Genomic DNA, 20,064 nt, shown 5'->3' on the forward strand with positions numbered 1-20,064 from the left:
TGGTAAATGATGTAAAGGGCTAGATTTAACCTATAGTAAAATACTTTAGTACACACAATACTTCAAGGACTGCAGATGGTCCTGCCACCACCAATGTCTCCTGCTATACTCATTCTCCTCTCCAGTAGCTAACCACCAGCATTACCCACCAAATCCCCACACTACTCATTCCCACACCAGCATCTGGGAACCCCGTAAGCCATGTTCCTCTCGGACCACCACCCTATATCCATGTCAATACTGATCCCAGAGGTACAGATTCGTCCCCCCGACTTGGAGGTTAGACCCCTCTCTACTTACAGACCCTTCAATTGCAATGGAGGTCGAGACACATATACGACAATATTTCATAGACAACAAACCCACAGACACCTCTCAGGCAATCACATGGGAAGCGCACAAATGTGTAATTAGAGGAGTTCTAATTGTTGTCAGGTCACCTCGAGGCTAGGTGACAGATGCACTCTATAGGAGTCAGAAGTGTACCGCTAGGTAGTGGACCTTAGGACTGACTGCTGCGGATTGAACCCTGGGAGGTTCAGGAAGCAGGTCTACTGAATCACTGACACAGATCCCGCTGGGAGCTAGAGCATAGATTCCCCAGGGCGCGGAGTCCAAGAGCCAGCAGGTGTTCACCAGAGCCTTTAATGGTAAGGATGGACTGAGCTGCAGTCTGGCTCCAGGTCGCGGCCCCCAGGGTCTCACAGCTCACGCTCACGGTAGACTACAGGAGAAGTGGAAGGAGGCAGCAGGCTGGAGCAACAAGGAAGTAAGGGACAAGCCAAGGTCGGGGCCACAAGCAGACAAGGACAACAGAGTACACGCCAAGGTTCAGGGTCACAGGCAAACAGGGATGGTCGGGGACACGCCAAAGGTCAGGGTCACGAGCAGACAGGAATAGTGAAGAACAGGCCAAAGTTGGTAACAGGAATCAGACGCAGGAACACAGCAAGTACACACGGAGGCTAACACACAATGGTTGATCGGCACTGCTGGCTTGCAGTGCACAGGTTAATGTAGGGTTTCCTGATAGGGCCTGGGGTGGGGCCATGCTTAGAGGAGACTTTATAAAAGCAGTCAGGTGAGAGGCAGCTGGTCTCTAGAGAGGAATACATGGAGACAGGTGAGCTGACAAAGAAACTCTATTGCATAACCATGACAGTACCCCCCCTCTTATGAGACCTCCCCCTCCCCCGCCTGTGCCCAGGCTTAAAGGGAAACTCCAGATGGAACCTCCTCAATAGATGAGGAGCAAAGACCTCAGATGCAGTGATCCAAGACCTCTCCTCAGGACCAAACCCTTTCCAATGTACAAGGTACTGAAGAATGCCTTTACGGAGGCGGGAATCCAAAACTTGACTAACTTCGTACTTTAGATTATCCTCAGAGACTGGAACCGAGGTAAGGAGAGGACGAAAGGACTTATTGAGGACTAAAGGCTTTTTGGAAATGGGTAAGGGCACGAGAAGACCATCAGAAGTCTGAGCAGGGTCCCCCAGACCCTTAAAGATGTGCTGGACATCCAACACAGGACCATCAGACTGGGTAGAGGTCAGTGGATCCCTGAGGTCAGGTTGGTCAAAAGGTGACGTGTCAAAAGAGTAAAGCTGGATAGCTGAAACACAAACAGAATGCAGAGAGCCCTGAACAAAAGATTGAAAACCCCACCTGGCCGAATTTGGCAGTCTATCCAAAGGATGGATTGAGCCTCTTAAACAGGTTTGAACTGACATAGTAGCAGTAGGGTGAGGCCAGGTTACAGAAGGTCCTGAACAAGAAGCAGGAAGCTCATTGGGCATAGGCTGGACTGGTGCAGAGGCCGACTAAACAGCATTGCCAGGTGCAGCGACCACCAGAATTGCATTGCAGGGCGTAGCGACTGTGGAACTGGTGGACGAGTCAGCCTGGGTGTGTGTCCAAGGGGGTCCAGGGACAGGCAAAGGGAAATGACCATGCAAACTGGAGTGACTGATCGGCTCAGGTTCACAGGTAGGCTCCTCATCCAGAGTGCCACACGACCCAGAGAGTGCCTCAGCCCGACTATTGCAGGAGACATTCCAGAAATCGCTATACGCAGCGGGAAGAGCAGAAGATAATGGGATGGTGGCAACAGGAGGATTCTCTTTTGGGGTAACCTTGAGTAGGTAGGAGGAGGAACAGAAGGAACCCCAAGTCAAGATCTGTCCAGCAGTCCAGTCAACATGTGGAGAATGGAGCGGTAACCAAGGAAGACCTAATATGATAGGAGACGAAGCCTTAGGTAAGACAAGGAAGGATATACACTCCTGGTGGAGTGTCCCTACCGACATCTTAACAGGGAGGGTCTGGAAGCGGATAGGGCCCCCTGGGAGAACAGTGCCATCAATCACCAAGACCACCAATGGCGTTGTAAGGGGCAAAAGGGTAAGTCTCATGGAAGACGCAGTTCCCCAGTCCATAAAATTGCCAGCGGCTCCGGAATCCAGATGTGCCGAGACCAAACGAGAGGAAGCGCCGACATGAAGGAACACAGAAAGAAGAAGACAAGAAGGTGAAGGTGATACTTCAGGGTCTAATACTCCACCTTCCAGATGTATTAGCCCCGATCGTTTTTTCGGACGAAGAGAACAAGTGTAACGAAAATGACCTTTGGCCCCACAGTAGAGGCACAGGCCCAGAGTTCTGCGCCTAGTGCGTTCTTCAGGAGACAACTTGGTCCAGCCCAGCTGCATAGGTTCCTCAGCAGGCAGGGGGTGCTCCTCGGATCGAAGAGAAGGGACTGGGAGCTCAAGCTGCCTAAGGAACGGGGAGTGCTGGCATCTTTTTTCCAGGGCCCTCTCCTGAAAGCGAATATCGATCTGGTTACACAAGGTGATAACACCATCCAGATCAGCAGGAAGGGATCTTCCTGCTAATTCATCCTTCACTCTATCAGAGAGGCCATGTAAAAAGGTTGCAACTAGGGCCTCATTATTCCAGCTCAATTCACCTGTGAGGATACGGAACTGAAGAGCATACTGTCCCACAGAAGCGGACTCTTGACGGAGACATAAAAGAGCGCTAGCCGCTGAGGAGACACGACCCGGTTCCTCGAAGATATTCCGAAAAAGTATCAAAAAATCAGACAGGCTAGAAACCACTGGATCATTCAGTTCCCACAGAGGGGCAGCCCAAGCTAGCGCCTCGCCGGACAGAAGGGATATAATATAGGCTACTTTCGCCCGATCGGACAGGAAGGTTTGGGGCTGAAGTTCAAGGACTAACTGCTGCAGATTGAACCCTGGGAGGTTCAGGAAGCAGGTCTACTGGATCACTGACACAGATCCCACTGGGAGCTAGAGCATAGATTCCCCAGGGCGCGGAGTCTAAGAGCCAGCAGGTGTTCACCAGAGCCTTTAATGATAAGGATTGACTGAGCTGCAGTCTGGCTCCAGGTCGCGGCCCCCAGGGTCTCACAGCTCACGCTCACGGTAGACTACAGGAGAAGTGGAAGGAGGCAGCAGGCTGGAGCAACAAGGAAGTAAGGGACAAGCCAAGGTCGGGGCCACAAGCAGACAAGGACAACAGAGTACACGCCAAGGTTCAGGGTCACAGGCAAACAGGGATGGTCGGGGACACGCCAAAAGTCAGGGTCACGAGCAGACAGGAATAGTGAAGAACAGGCCAAAGTTGGTAACAGGAATCAGACGCAGGAACACAGCAAGTACACACGGAGGCTAACACACAATGGTTGATCGGCACTGCTGGCTTGCAGTGCACATGTTAATGTAGGGTTTCCTGATAGGACCTGGGGTGGGGCCATGCTTAGAGGAGACGTTATAAAAGCAGTCAGGTGAGAGGCAGCTGGTCCCTAGAGAGGAATACATGGAGACAGGTGAGCTGACAAAGAAACTCTATTGCATAACCATGACAGTACCCCCCCTCTTATGAGACCTCCCCCTCCCCCGCCTGTGCCCAGGCTTAAAGGGAAACTCCAAATGGAACCTCCTCAATAGATGAGGAGCAAAGACCTCAGATGCAGTGATCCAAGACCTCTCCTCAGGACCAAACCCTTTCCAATGTACGAGGTACTGAAGAATGCCTTTACGGAGCCGGGAATCCAAAACTTGACTAACTTCGTACTTTAGATTATCCTCAGAGACCGGAACCGAGGTAAGGAGAGGACGAAAGGACTTATTGAGGACTAAAGGCTTTTTAGAAATGGGTAAGGGCACGAGAAGACCATCAGAAGTCTGAGCATGGTCCCCCAGACCCTTAAAGATGTGCTGGACATCCAACACAGGACCATCAGACTGGGTAGAGGTCAGTGGATCCCTGAGGTCAGGTTGGTCAAAAGGTGATGTGTCAAAAGAGTAAAGCTGGATACATGGAGACAGGTGAGCTGACAAAGAAACTCTATTGCATAACCATGACAATTGTAGTCGCTGCCAAACGTAAAAGAGAAAGACAGAGACAACTCACTGATCTGACCACCTGAATTCAGAAGCTAGAGCGCACACACAAACAGACGCAAGCCCTAGATATGTTCCAGACCCTTATGCAAGCGAGAAATGAACTGCTGGATATGCTAGGCAAAAAAATAAAACGCAAATACATTTTATCCCAAAAGCACTTCTATGATTACAGCAACAAAGGAAAATGCTAGCGAGGGCTTTACAATCCAAGAAAGCAGCCCAAAAAATACACTCTATAATGGACCAATCAGGACATAAACTTACCTCCAACCCTGAGATTGCCAAACAATTTGTCGACTATTACTCAAAACTATACAACCTACCCGAAACGAACCCGACCGTGACAGACCCTTCGAGAAAACAAGCAATAACAGAATTTCTGAAACAATATAGCCCATCCTTGATCTCAGATACTATGGCTCAGGACCTGGACAGTCCACTAACTGACGTAGAAGCCAAACTCACACTCAAACAAATGAAACCAGGCAAGAGCCCGGGACCAGACGGGCTAACAGTAGGCTACTACAAAACCTATGCAGAGCTCCTACTCCTGTCTTTTCTCTCCACTTACAATTCCTTTGCTGACCAATCAACACCCCCTCGTGACCTATTGACAGCCCACATTACAGTAATCCCTAAACCGGGGAAGGACACCTCCCTAGTCACCAATTTTAGGCCGATCTCACTGTTAAATGTGGACTTAAAGTGGTATGCCAAAATCCTAGCAAACTGCCTACTTCCCCTGCTCCCTCAGCTCAGCTCCCTCAACCAGGTTGGCTTTGTACCAGGCAGAGAAGCAAGGGACAACACGCCTGGGGCGATTAATATACACCATTGGTTAACAGATAACCGACATCCGGGGTTTCAAATTTCACTGGACGCAGAGAAGGCATTCGATAGGGTGGCATGGGACTATATGACGCCTAAGGCCATTGGTCTTCCCAATAGGATGCTAAATCTTATACTGACGTTATACTCAAATACCACAGCGCGCGTTTGCGTAAATGGCCACCTATCGGATGCCTTCTCAATCTCAAATGGAACACGTCAGGGCTGCCCTCTCTCCCCCCCTGATCTTCATCCTCACCCTCAAACCACTACTCAGACTCCTCAGAGCGAACCCCAATATCAGAGGAATTACGATGGCTGACCACACTTATAAACTAGCCGCATTCGCGGACGACATCCTCCTTTTTCTCTCAGATGCACATACAACAATCCCGAACCTACTCAAAGAATTTAACACTTTCAAATCTCTACCCAACCTACAAATCAACTTTTCTAAATCTACCGCACTGAATGTCTCACTTACCATAGACACATGCCGGCAATGCCAATCTAATCTCCTATTCAAATGGAACAAAAACACAATTACCTACCTAGGCATCCAAATACCATCATCCCTTGCAGACCTGTACTCCAAAAATTTCCTACCGATACTGAAGAACATAACAGGTGATCTGAAATCATGGTCCTCTGGCCTCTTTTCATCATTTGGCAAGGCTGCAATTATTAAAATGAACATCCTACCTAGAATATTATACCTATTACAAACCATCCCAATAAAACTTCCATCCACCTTTTTTTCCACATATCAGAAAGCCTGCACAGATTTCATATGGGGCGCCAAATGTCCGAGACTCAGCTATTCCAGGCTGATAATCCCTAAACTTAAAGGAGGCAATGGCTTACCAGACCTCCAGAAATATTATCAAGCCTGCCACTTAACCAGGATCATAGACTGGAATATTTATTCGAGGTTTAAAGATTGGGTTCAGTTACAACATGACATGTCCCCCTCCCCACTATTCCAAAGTCCCTGGATAGCACCGAAACACACCCCTCTGCCCTGCAAAAATCACCCACTAATACTACCAACTTTAACCTCCTTACATAGTTACATAGTTAGTCAGGTTGAAAAAAGACACAAATCCATATAGTTCAACCATAAAAAATAAGTTCCTTCCTAGAAACCTGCAAGAAACATGAAATCTCCTTGATCCTAGGCCCAATGACCCCACTGTGCCACAACCCAGACTTCCCTCCAGGAACCTACACATCCTTCCTCATAGATTCCTGGCCATACACGACTATCCGAGCAGAGCAATTATATGAGAGAGGTCATCTTCTCACTCAAGCTCCGCTGGCCACCCGGATGAAGAACCAAACATTTTCATACTGGACATACATACATATTTGATACTTTCTCGAAAAACCTAACCCTCGACCTGACTGGTCCCGACGGATCACCCTCTTTGAGTCGCTTTGCCTGAAACAGGAACCCCAAGCTCACCTAATCAATTACATATACACCTTACTATTTGACAAACATACCATAACCCCAAATCCAACTTGGCTAGCCGCCAATGGGAAAAAGATCTAGTCATAGATCTCTCAGAACACGACTGGGAAAAAATCTATACATGCATCCACAAGGGGACAGTAAACATTTATGCACAAGAGAATGTGTTCAAACTATTTTCTAGGTGGTATAGGACACCCCTTAGGATACACAAAATATTCCCATCACTCTCTTCCCATTGCTGGAGATGTGAGGAGGAGCCCTGCTCGCTTCTTCATATCTGGTGGAACTGTCCCAAAATACAACCCTTCTGGAAGGAAGTGCACGGACTCACGAATCAAATTACCACCTTCACTCTTGAATTTACCCCAACACAGTTTCTGCTACACCACTCCTCGATACCAACAAGCGAATATGTACACTCACTCTCATGCACATGGTGAATGTAGCAAAGATTTACAACCCAGCCAACTGTCGCTCCCCGGAGCCACCATCTGTAGCCAATTGGTTTGCACGGATACAGAAAACTGCAGACATGGAGGAACTTATTCACCAAGCAAGAGACATCCCCTCCAAATTTGGAAAAATATGGTCGTCTTGGTGACATTTCCTCACAACAGACGAATATAAGCAACTCAAGCCCAAGAACAACCACAAAGATGCAGCAGGCGAGTGAGTGAGGAAGGGTTGCAGAACCCTGAGACCCCCCCATTTCCTAGTAGCTATCACCAAGAGATGCAGAAATGACCTGTCCCCCTCAATCTTACAAAATACCCCTAGTCACCTCCTGAAACCCCTTACCTTCCTTGAATAAGCCCCTGGATTGGAAATTCGTATTCCGAAGTCAATACTTCGACACTTATAGGCTTTAACACACAGAACAAGTTAAGTCCAGATAGTCTCTAAAAAGAATGGAAGAAATAGAGACTCGGCAGTTACTAAAAGCTACCACCAAAAAGATATGCTACATCTAAAATTACAGGAAGCTAAACACCACAAAATGAACAACCTAAGTGACCTGTGGTTTAATGCCATGCTAAGAAAATGAATACGCTGTTTTGTACTACCCTTGTTACACAGTTAGATTTCTGTGCATATATATAGATGTATAAGATCGCTAAAGCGGCTGCGTCCGTACATATATATGTACATATATATATGTATATATGTAACTATTATACCTTTGATAACTCAATAAAAATTGTTTAAAAAAAAAAAAGTTTGTAAAAAAACGTAATTTTTAAATGAGCAGTGATTTTTTGATTTTTAAAGTGAAAGCATAAAAATAAAAAATTCCTTCCAACATAATGCCTGGGGGGTCCTCTTAGTCTATTCTGTACCATGTCTAGAATCTGCTGCAGTAATAATTGCATTTATAAAGCCAAAAAATGAAATTTTCCCTGCAAGCTGCCTTTATTTTGCTCAGCAACAGCTGGGGAGCCAGTGTGAATGATGAGGCCACAATGTAGTGCACTGGGAACAAGATTAGAGATTTTTTGGATACATTCTGGTGTCACTTTGACTTTGGATAGAAGTAACGGGTGCGTAAATATTGGTCTTTGGGTGTCGTAACCATAACCCTATAGAGGTAATCTTGATGTAAGCAAGAATTGGCCTTGCTGTAAAAAATTGCAATGATATGCACCTGTCAGACAGGTGCAGGAAAATTGGTCTTTGGGTGTCGGTGGTGCCTTCCCACCGTAACCCTATAGAGGTACTCTTGATGAAAGCAAGAATTGGCCTTGCTGTAAAAAATTGCAATGATATGCACTTGTCAAACAGGTGCAGAAATATTGGTCTTAATTGTGCCCATGAAACCTATACCAAAAACATTCTTCCAGATGAAATGATTGAACACCCTCAAAGCTAGGCAGCCTCAAAGTCCTGCAGAGATTCCACATCCCAAAAAGACTTAATCAGTGACATCAGGAGCTTCATAACTGGTAATCCAGGACTGATTCATTTTTATAAAAGTCAAACGGCCCACGGAGTCTGTGGACAGACACGTTCTATGATCAGTAACAAACCTCCTGCAGCACTGAATGCCCGTTCTGAAAGCATGCTGGATGCAGGGCAGCCCAACAACTCAATAGCATACTGGGCAAGTTCTGGCCAGTGGTCTATTCTCATGATCCAGTAAGTCAGTGAATCATCAGCTGGAAAGCTCTCCATCTCTGTTTTGGCCCCGAGGTAATCGTCCACCATGTGATGCAGACGCTGCCGATGGGATGTGGAAGCTGACAGCCCTGGGTGGCGAGGACTAAAAAAATTCCGAAATGCCTCACTAAGGCGGATGCCTTCTCCAACGCTCCTCTCTTGACCAATAGAAGACTCAAAACAATGTTTTCCACCACACTGTAACCTACTGGAGTCAGGAAATACATTCAATAAAATCATCTTTAATGTGTGCTCAAGAGATTTTATCTTCTGCACTCTCTGTGGGGACGGAAAGAGTTCTGAGACCTTCACCTTATAACGGTGGTCAAGGAGGGTTGCCAACCAGTAATCATCCTTCTCCTTTATGCCACGTATTCTTGGGTCCTTTCGAAGGCATTGAAGCATGAGGTTGCCCATGTGCCTCAAATTTGCAGAGGCTTGAGAAGCAGACTCCTTGGGGTCACACAGGATGACAGCATATGGAACTTCCTCCTCCCAGCCACGTACTACTCCTAATGGTCCTGGGGTTGGAAAGCCATCGCTTATAGATCGACGCATGTCTTCCTCTTCTTTGAAGCCTATGAAAGTGCCAGAACCCTCATCCTCATCCTCCTCCCCTCTTTCCTCCTGTGTGTTCTGTGACATAGGAATGATGGTGTCTGGATAAAGTGGGCCTTGAGAGGAAAGGAAGTCCTTCTCTTCCTCCTGCTGCTCTGCCTCCAGTGCCCTATCCATAATGTCACACAGAGTCTGCTCCAGCAGGAACACAACAGGGATTGTGTCACTGATGCATGCACTGTCACTGCTCACCATCATTGTGGCCTCCTCAAATGGTGACAATACAGTGCATGCATCCTTAATGATCAGCTATTGGTGTGGGGAAAAAAAGCTGAGGCGGCCTGAGCCCGTCGTCGTGCCATACTGGCACAGGTACTCGTTGATGGCCCTCTGCTGCATGTATAGCCACTGCAGCATTGCCAAAGTCGAGTTCCACCTGGTGGGCATGTCATAAATCAGGCAGTTTACAGGCAGGTGGAATTCCCGCTGAATTTCAGCCAAATGAGCACTGGCTGTGTATAACTGCCTGAAATGGCTACAGACTCTTCTGGCACGTTTTAGTATTTAGTTTTTAGTTTTTCTTGCAGCCCTGGGTACGTACTTAGGAAATGCTGCATCACCAAATTGAGGACATGTGGCAGGCATGGCACATGTGTCAACTTTTCCTGTCTAAGGGCTGACAGGAGGTTTGAGCCATTATCGGACACCACCATTCCTGGCTCCAGCTGGTGTGGTGTGAACCACCTCTGGGCCTGTCCCTGCAGAGCTGCAAGAATCTCTGTTCCGGTGTGGTTCCTGTCCCCTAAACACACCAGCTGAAGCACTGCATGGCACCTTTTAGCCTGACTCATGGAATAGCCCTTTGAATGCTTAGGGGGTAACATTCCCTTCCATTTGATGGTGGAGAGATGGAACGGCCTTACGTGAAAAGTAGTAGCGACTAGGAACCTGCCATTGTGGTACAGCACATTCACGGAAGGGGGCAGAATCCACCAGGCTGAAAGGCAGAAGTTGGAGAGCCAACAGCTTTGCAAGCTTGCATTTAGACGCTGGGCATGTGGGTGGCAGGGACAGTTTTTTTTTTCCCGCTGCAGCAGATGGGGCAGAGAAATTTGCCAGCTACAGTCTACAGCTGGTGGTGTGCTGCTGGCAGATGTGCTGCTAGGACCTGGGGCACCCTGTGCTATATCATCATCCCTGTCAGTGGAGGCTGCTGAGAGGTAATGACTCGGTATAGCAGGGGCAGACTGGAGTGGGTAAGGAGGAGGGGCAGATTTGTGCCCCTTTTGTGTGGCTTTTAAGTGTTCCTGCCAACGGGCTGAGTGGTTGGACGTTAAATGCCTTGTTAGGCATCTGGTACCCAAATAATTGGTGTTTTTGCCTTGTTTGATGTACATGAGACACAGTTTGCAGATAGCAACAGTGCAATCTGCTGCAGATGTGCTGAAAAGGGCCCAGACAGCTGAGCTTTGGGGAGTGGGCCGGGAGATTACATCTGCAGAATGTGACTGAATAGGGTGGCTGCTCTCTACTCTTTCTTGATGTTGGCCTCCTTGGGGTTGTGCCGCCTCACCTTCAGTTTCCTCCTCTGCACTATCTGGCACCCAAGTCGCATCAGTGACCTCATCATTATCAACATCATCATCATCTCCATCTCCTCCATCTTCATCATTACCACTGGAGACAACTTGGCAATACGCTGTGGCTTGGGGAACATGAATGCCAATTTGTCTACCAGTGTTCCTCCCTCTCTCTAGGCTCATGTTCCTGTCATCCTCAACCTCAGAACCAAGATCTGAATCCAGTAATGGCTGGGCATCATCAAGGGGCAAGTGGCTGATGCTGTGGTCAAATAACTCAGCTGACTCCTCCATGCCTGATGCTGGGACTATGGCAGGAATAGATGTGGACAAGGAGGCAGGTTTATCCTCTCTGGCAACTGCAGGGGACTGCACACTTGCGTGACAGAGAATGAGGAGGATGAGGAAGGTTTAGTAAGCCAGTCCACCACCTCCTCTGCATGCTGTGGCTGGATAGCACGGGCAAACTCACTAAACATAGGAAATGATGCCCTGCCTGAGGAATGACCACCACGTCCACCTTTGCCTGTGGACACATTTGTTGCTGGCCTCCTTACAGTGCCAAGTGAACGTCTGCCTCTCCTTGTAGTCCTCCCAGACATTATTGGGATGGAGGGGGTGGTGCTTATATGCAAATGTAAAGAAGTTGAAATCTGTATGTAGATGCACTTTAATCAATGTAAAGAGGTGTTTGGTGCACTTTAATTTGAGTACTCAGGCTACACAGACACACTCCATGGATACACTATAATATACTGCAATATAATGCGCCAAACATACAGTCACGCACAGAACTATATGTCATTAAACTGTACACAGTACAGTAGCTGGAAATACTTCAATGAGCCTACACAAGCACCTGGCTGCAGGTTGATATATTGTAGGTGAGACTGTGCAGGGTACACAGTACAGTAGCTGGAAATACTTCAATGAGCCTACACAAGCACCTGGCTGCAGGTTGATATATTGTAGGTGAGACTGTGCAGGGTACACAGTACAGTAGCTGGAAATACTTCAATGAGCCTACACAAGCACCTGGCTGCAGGTTGCTATACTGTAGGTGAGACTGTGCAGGGTACACAGTACAGTAGCTGGAAATACTGTAAAAACACCTGCCTGCCTGTCAGTATATTAGGAAGAGAAGAACAGGATCTATCTAAACTGAATACAGTGTATATATATATATATATATATATATATATATATATATATATATATATATATATATATATATATATATATATATATATATATATATATACATAACACCTGGGATGCATATATATATATATATATATATATATATATATATATATATATACACACAATACACTGTAACTGCAGCTAACTGACTCGACCTGCCTACTCTATCTAACTTAAATCAAATGACACTGTCTGTCTCTCTCTCTCTATCTGAACACTGGAACACACTACACAGGGCCGCCGTGGAGGCGGCCTTATATAGTGTGGGGCATGTACTAAACCCCCTGAGCCATAATTAGCCAAATCCTCCTTGGCTTTGGCCAGTTACGGCTCTCTGTTCAGACAGCGCTGTGATTGGCCAAGCATGCGGGTCATAGTGCATGCTTGGCCAATCATCAGCCAGCAATGCACTGCGATGCCGCAGTGAACTATGGGCCATGACGCACCACTCGAATTTGGCGCGAACGGCTCATATCGTTCGTAATTCGGCGAACGACCGAACACACAATGTTCGAGTCGAACATGGGTTTGACTCGACCACGAAGCTCATCCCTACTCAGCAGCTGTTTACGCATCTGGGCGCAGGAGCACTAGTGTGGGACACCAGGACACCCTTGTTATGGTGTCCCACGCAGGTGCTCCAGTGGATACTAAGGGTCTCTCTATGTGTGAAACTTGCAAAAAACAGGTAAGTATTCCTGCTTTTGAAAGGGAAAAAATCATGTATTCAGCTTGGAACTCTGCCGAAACAGACAATTGGAAGACACTTCCAAACACTGGGGTTTATTTACGAAAGGCAAATCCACTTTGCACTACAATACAAGTGCACTGCAAGTGCACTGAAAGTGCAGTCGCTGTAGATCTGAGGGGAAGATCTGAAATGAGGGGAAGCTCTGCTGATTTTCTCATCCAATCATGTGCAGCTAAAATGCTGTTTTTTATTTTCCTTGCATGTCCCCCTCAAATCTATAGCGACTGCATTTTCATGTGCACCTGTAGTGCAAAGTGCATTTGCCTTTCTTAAATAACCCCCAATGTTTCATATTACTATTTCTAGCCTAACATATCTGTCTGCTAAGTATACCTTTTTTTGTATTCACATAGGGGAGAAAAGAAGAGGGACATCTGAGCTGTGTGTGGACACCAGTAACCCAGCACCTCCTGAAGATACAGAAAGTCAACTCACCACACACCCTGAAGATGTTGATGCTGATGTGCAGGAAGTACTGTGTGAAGTTCTCAAAATGGTGTCGACCACAGGTCAGTGTCTGAGACCACAGCTTCAAGTAATAGATGGATGCCTGCATATTTCTAATACATGGTGTGTTTTTTTTTTGTGTATGTTGTGGAAGAACAAAATTACTGTAGTAGTGCAAGTGCACAAATACTTATCAGTGAGCTCTTGGTTTGCAATAGGGAATTGGAGAAGATGAAACAAAACATCCTTGATGTACAAAACTGTTATCAACGATATTTTAGAATTTTAAAACCAAACATGTTTTATTTTTGTTGTTATGTTGTACATCTGTTTGTACAGTTTTAAATTGATTACATTTGGGTGGCTTCATGCCCAGATGTCTATTGAAGTTGCACCTGAAATTGGAAAAAGTAATGCAGGAACTACTTTTGCAAATTGTTGTGGCGCCGCTAAATCAGTGTCGCACCGATTGGAACAGTGCCATTTCCTCAAATAGGCTGCGATTTGTCATGTGATTTTATTGATCAAAACGCATGACAAATCGCTCCAATGTTAACCCAGGCTTTATAGTGTCTGAGATCAGTGTTTAGCCATTCCATTTCTCTAGGTGCACCACCAGGTCCTGTTTTCTTTATTTTCCGCATTTTAAAAATGGTTGTGTGAATTACTAACCTCGAAAATGACATCATCACCTGTGGCAAAACCAAAAACTATAGAAGACATGACCTAGAAAGGCATCCTGGAGAAGGAGAGTTGTGAAACACTGCCCTAAGTAATGTTTTAATTGTAATCTTTGTGTGTTTATATGAATCGCAAAGCCAAATTTTGAAGATGCACACAAATTGGGCCACAAAATTCGGAATTCCCTCATGATCCCATGCCTAAAATGTGTGTCTTTCCCTACATCTATTTTGCTAAAGCACCAAAACACACAGTGTGTCAACATGTGCTATCTCCCATCACAGGATATCAATGTACGCGTTTTGGGGGTGCAACCCCTTCCTCAAAACTAAAGTAGGTGAGAGGAAGGGGTTGCACCCCTGAAACACGTCCATTGATCCCCCATGATGGAAGCTAGCACATGTTGGCACACTGGGGGTTATTTATGAAAGGCTCAAACCACTTTGCACTACAAGTGCACTGCAAGTGAAGGTATTTGAAGGTATTCAGGCAGGCCCTTGCACTACATGCTTTGGTGAATTCATCCATAAATATGACCACAAAAGAAGTATAGTGTGTATGGGTTTGGCAAAGTCAGCAGATAGAGTATTGGTATTGGTGACTTAGCATTTGGGGGGGGGGGGGGGTGTTCCAAATGAGTTTGGGCCCCAACAAAATAGCCTCTTGCACTCTGCCTGAATTTGAGGACAACAATAAAATTGTTGGCGAATAATCCGATCGTGGGTACGAGGCTTTAGGCTTCATGCAGACTATATTAATGTGTAAAATACTGTGTAAGACGCATAGCTGGCATCCGTTTGGCAGGTGTTGTCATCTTCCATCCACTTCCTCATTTGGTGTCCTTGAGGTTCATCAGCCTACTGGAGGGGTCATCGTGCAGTCCAGCTCGAGAGTTTGGCCTCAGGCCTCCCACTCTACGCCTTACTGATCCACCACCGTACGGTGAGTTGGGTCCATCGCTCCCGGTAAGGGCACATCTTTCTCCCCTCGGGTGTACATTTACCACTGAATACATTCACCCTAGAGACTGTTTGATTTGTGTTGAAGTTACCTCTTCACTACATTACTTTTATCATCATCATCACTCTTGGGACTCATACATTGTTATTTTATATAAGACCCATCACGGAATCTTTTATGTTTATGTTATATTGCTTGTTTATTTTTACCAGTCATCATATTTATTCCTTTATAGTTTTTTGCACTTGTATTATTTTGCATTTTTTTTTGGTATATATCACTAGTAGTCGCCACACTTCACAGCTTTGGTTGCGAGCAACTTCAAATCGCACAACAATATTATTTGTACCATTTTTAAATTTTTCATGTAGACTAGCCTACTCTGGCAGCAGCTTAACTTGAGATTAGGAGCTTTTGGTGTTTTTTTTTTTTTTGCCAAAGTTCCTAAACTCAACTCCATAAAAATGAGAAGAAAACTGGTAAACTTAGTAATAACTAAGCACTCCTACATGTGAAACATGTCAACTGTAACCTATCCTGCGCTATTGTCCCATATTTGAAGAATAAAGGTAGTTTTATTGGATTACAACTGCGGTGTGTGACCAGTTTTCTTCTCATTTGCATATCACTGCGGTAGTGAGCCGGGGTCAGCACCTAGATACATAGTACATAGTTACATACATAGTAGGTGATGTTGAAAAAAGACACAAGTCCATCAAGTCCAACCTATATGTGTGATTATGTGTCAGTATTACATTGTATATCCCTGTATATTGCGGTCATTCAGGTGATTATCTAATAGTTTCTTGAAGCTATCAGTGCTCCCTGCTGAGACCACTGCCTGTGGAAGGGAATTCCACATCCTTGCCGCTCTTACAGTAAAGAACCCTCTACGTAGTTTAAGGTTAAACCTCTTTTCTTCTAATTGTAATGAGTGGCCACGAGTCTTATTAAACTCTCTTCTGCGAAAAAGTTTTATCCCTATTGTGGGGTCACCAGTACAGTATTTGTAAATTGAAATCATATCCCCTCTCAAGCGTCTCTTCTCCAGAGAGAATAAGTTCAGTGCTCACAACCTTTCCTCATAACTAAGATCCTCCAGACCCTTTATTAGCTTTGTTGCCCTTCTTTGTACTCGCTCCATTTCCAGTACGTCCCTCCTGAGGACTGGTGCCCAGAACTGGACAGCATACTCCAGGTGCGGCCGGACCAGAGTCTTGTAGAGCGGGAGAATTATCATTTTATCTCTGGAGTTGATCCCCTTTTTAATGCATGCCAATATTCTGTTTGCTTTGTTAGCAGCAGCTTGGCATTGCATGCCATTGTTGAGCCTATCATCCACTAGGACCCCCAGGTCCTTTTCCATCCTTTACCTTCCTCCTTCCTTCCTTTACCTGTTAGTAATCCTTTACTTATCACACACCTGGGTGGTATTTTGTTCTCTAGTTTGAAATCAACTCAATACAAGTCAACGTGTCAATGTACACATGAGGTCTTTTATCAGTGTTTTGGAGCTTCCGCATTTGGGTAAGTTTCAACCTCCCTATCCTGGACGCAGTGGCGGCTGGTTCTCAATACTTTTTGGGGGTGGGACAGAAAACAGACCTGCCCCCTCACTCGCACAACCAAAACCGCCCCCCCCCCCACCCGTGGGAGACAGACGGGAAGGCGGCGATTGGCCCATGGTCAGAGGTGGTGCGGGCTCCTGGAAACTTCCCCTGGTCCCCTCACTCACACTAGCACTGGTCGCGCGGGAAGGCAGCCATCCATGTCCTTACCTTAGGGTAGGGCTCCTGGAAGCTGCTTCTCAGCCCCTCCACCTGCTTCAGCTTGCAGAGGGACGACCCGGGCCATCGCTTCTCCTCTCCTACTCTTTTCTATTCTATTTCTTTTTTTTTCTATTTTATTTTATTTTATGCTTTTTTTCTATTCTATTTTTTTCTATTTTATTTTCTATTCTGTTCTGTTTTACTCTATTACCGTATATTATATTCTTTTATTTTCTTTTATATTATTTTCTATTCTATTATTTTATTTTATATTATTTTCTATTCTACTCCTTTTTTTTCTATTCTATTTTATTATCTTTGGAAATTTGAATTAGATTCGAACAGTATTCAAATTTCATTAGAAAACTATTCAGTTTCGAATTTCACTTGAAATTTTGATTAATTCTTTTGGATTTGTTTAAATTTGTTACTATTGTAATTTGGAAATTAGGATATATTTTATTTCCAAATAACAAAAAATGTGTCATTTCGGAATGAAACTGCACGTCTATTTACCAATCAGCTTTCCCCACACCCTAGTAAGTTAAGGAAAAGAGGTGTATCAAGAGAAGAACTGGGCTAAAATGATGAGAGGAGGAGCCCAGGGCTGTGAAGGTGTTGATGGTGTTAGTAATAATAATAATATAATAATATAATAATATATTAATAATAATAATATTATCATTATTATTATTGCTACTATTATTACATTACTATTATTATTACATATATGATACTATATACAGTGCTGTGAAAAAGTATATGCCCCCTTTCTGTTTTTTTTTATTTTTTTTTAAATATTTCTCACACTTAAATGATTCAGATAATCAAACAAATTTTAATAATACACAAAGATAACCAGAGTAAATCCAAGATGCAGTTTTTAAATTATTATTTAATTTATTAAAGGAAAAAGCTGTTTAAACCTGCCTGGCCCTATGTGAAAAAGTAATTGCCCCCTCCCATGCTGAATCATGAATAAACTGTAATTAACCACAATTTTTTTAAAAGCTGAGTTAAACTTTACTTGCCACACCCAGGCCTGATTACTGCCAGACCTGTTGAATCAAGAAATCACATAAATAGAAGCTGTCTGACAAAGTGAAGCACGCTAACAGATCACAAAAAGCCACACATCATGCCACAATCTAAAAACACTCAAGAACAGATTAGAAACAAAGTAATGTGCATGTATCGGTCTAGGAAGGGTTTCAAAGCCATTTCTAAGGCTTTGGAACTCCAGTGAACAACGGGGAGAGTCATTATCCACAAATAGAGATAACTTGGAACAGTGGTGAACCTTCCCAGGAGTGGACGGCCTACAAAAATTACTCCAAAAGCATGACGAAGTCTCATCCAGGAGGTCATAAAAGAACCCAGAACAACACCTAAAGAACTGCAGGCCTCACTTGCCTCAGGTAAGATCAGTGTTCATGGATTCAACAATAAGAAAAAGACTGGGCAAAAATGGGATCCATGGGAGAGTTCCAAGGCCAAAGCCACTGCTGACCAAAAAGAACACAAAGGCTCATCTCACATTTACCAAGAAAAATTGTGATTATCCCCAAGACTTTTAGGCAAATACTCTGTGGACTGATGTGACAAATATTTGTATTTTTTGGAAGGTGTGCGTCCCGTTACATCTGGCATAAAACTAATACAGCATTTCATAAAAAGAACATCATACCAACATTCAGTCATGGTGGCGGTAGTGTGATGGTCTGGGGCTGCTTTGCAGCTTCAGGACCTGGACGACTTACCAAAATTGATGGAACCATGAATTCTGAGCTCTACCAGAAAATCCTAAAGGAGAATGTCCGGCCATCAGTTTGTGACCTCAAGCTCAAGAGCACTTAGGTTATGCAGCAGGACAATGATCCGAAACACAACAGCAAGTCCACCTCCAAATGGTTCAAACAAAGCAAAATTTAGGTGTAGAAGTACCTAGTCAAAGCCTGGACTTAAATCCAATTGAGATGCTGTATCATGACCTTACAAAGGCCGTTCATGCTGGAAAACCCTCCAATGTGGCTAAATTAAAACAATTCTGCAAAGACGAGCGGGCCAGAATTGCTCCACAGCAATGTGAAAGACTCATTGCCAGTTATCGCAAATGCTTGATTGCAGTTGCTGCCGCCAAAGGGTGGCACAACCAGTTATTAGGTTTAGGGGGCAATTACTTTTTCACAGCATTATATATTATTAAGGATGACCCTGATGTTCAAGACTAGGGATGAGCCGAACACCCCCCGGTTCGGTTCGCACCAGAACCTGCGAACGGACCGAAAGTTTGCACGAACGTTAGAACCCCATTGACGTCTATGGGACTCGAACGTTCGAAATCAAAAGTGCTAATTTTAAAGGCTAATTTGCATGGTATTGTCCTAAAAAGGGTTTGGGGACCCGGGTCCTGCCCCAGGGGACATGTATCAATGCAAAAAGAACTTTTAAAAACGGCCCTTTTTTCGGGAGCAGTGATTTTAATGATGCTTAAAAAAAAAGTGAAATATTCCTTTAAATATCGTACCTGAGGGGTGTCTATAGTATGCCTGTAAAGTGACGCGTGTTTCTCGTGTTTAGAACAGTCCCTGCACCAAATGTCATTTTTAAAGGAAAAAATCTCATTTAAAACTGCTTGCGGGTTTAATGTAATGTCGGGTCCTGGCAATATGGATGAAAATCAGTGAGACAAACGGCATGGGTACCCCCCAGTCCATTACCAGGCCCTTTGGGTCTTGTATGGATATTAAGGGGAACCCCGCACCCAAATTAAAATAAGGAAAGGTGTGGGGCCACCAGGCCCTATATACTCTGAACAGCAGTATACAGGCGGTGCAAACAAGACAGGGACTGTAGGTTTGTTGTTAAGTAGAATCTGTTTGTCATTTTGAAAGGGTACATTTTTAACGTGTTTAGCTCCAGCCAAAAAATCTTTTTTAAGCTTTTTGGAAAACATAGGGAAGGGTTATCACCCCTGTGACATTTGTTTTGCTGTCTTTCCTACTCTTTAGAAGATTTCACCTCACTTTTTGTCCCAATGACAAATGTTTTTTGAGAATTTGGGGTTTTTTGTGGAACAAGGATTGGAAAGCATCAGTGGAAAGGAGAAATGTTTTTCCCATATTAACTCTTACAGGAGAGAATTTCCCTTCCTAGGGGTAGATGTCATCTCACTTCCTGTTGTCTACTTCCGTTTGCAAGTAGGAGTCGTTTGTAAGTTAGT

General features: G+C 44.8%; 1 protein-coding gene across 1 annotated transcript in view; it reads right to left on the reverse strand.

Moving 5' to 3' along the window:
- The window catches only part of LOC141133817 (uncharacterized), a 140,474-nt gene extending 132,796 nt beyond the window's left edge, over window positions 1–7,678 (reverse strand). Inside the window, exon 1 of the mRNA XM_073623374.1 lies at window positions 7,537–7,678. The gene's annotated coding sequence lies outside the window, so the exon portion shown is untranslated. The remainder of the gene's footprint in view (window positions 1–7,536) is intronic.
- Between the last annotated feature and the right edge of the window lie 12,386 nt (window positions 7,679–20,064).

This window comes from Aquarana catesbeiana, linkage group LG03, assembly GCF_042186555.1.
Source record: "Aquarana catesbeiana isolate 2022-GZ linkage group LG03, ASM4218655v1, whole genome shotgun sequence".
Classification (NCBI taxonomy): Eukaryota; Metazoa; Chordata; class Amphibia; order Anura; family Ranidae; genus Aquarana; species Aquarana catesbeiana.